Below are 466 nucleotides of genomic sequence, written 5' to 3'. Positions count from 1 at the left end.
GGCTCGGCCCGGATCGGATCGGGCGCCAGGCCTCGTGCCCAGCCTGCGCGGCAGCGCGCGGCCACCCGGTGGGGAGGGGGGCTGGGGGCCCGGCCCCCCCCCAGCCTGGCTCCCTACTCTGTGGAAACGCAGTAACTAGCTCAGCGGGGTGGGGGGGGCTGTGGGGTCCAGGTAGGTCCCGGGCACGTAGCTCACGCTCACGAACACTTGACTGTGCCCTCCTTACACACTTACGTACATCGTTGAACACTGTACATACAATATTCCATATTTGGCATTTTTTTTCACTCAGTAACACATTATCCAGTGATCCTGGTTGATCTGCCTTAGTCATGTTCATTTTAACTGCTGTGTAATATTCCATTGTACACAGGTGGTGACTCTACTTACCCACTAATCCTGGAGATTTTGGTTGCCCCCAACTTTTTTTTTTTTTGGTTTGGGGCCTCCATTTTGTTACAAATTG

This window comes from Canis lupus, chromosome 10, assembly GCF_011100685.1.
Source record: "Canis lupus familiaris isolate Mischka breed German Shepherd chromosome 10, alternate assembly UU_Cfam_GSD_1.0, whole genome shotgun sequence".
Lineage (NCBI taxonomy): Eukaryota > Metazoa > Chordata > Mammalia > Carnivora > Canidae > Canis > Canis lupus.
The sequence above is the reverse complement of the archived record's forward strand: the minus strand, read 5'-3'. Positions refer to the sequence as shown.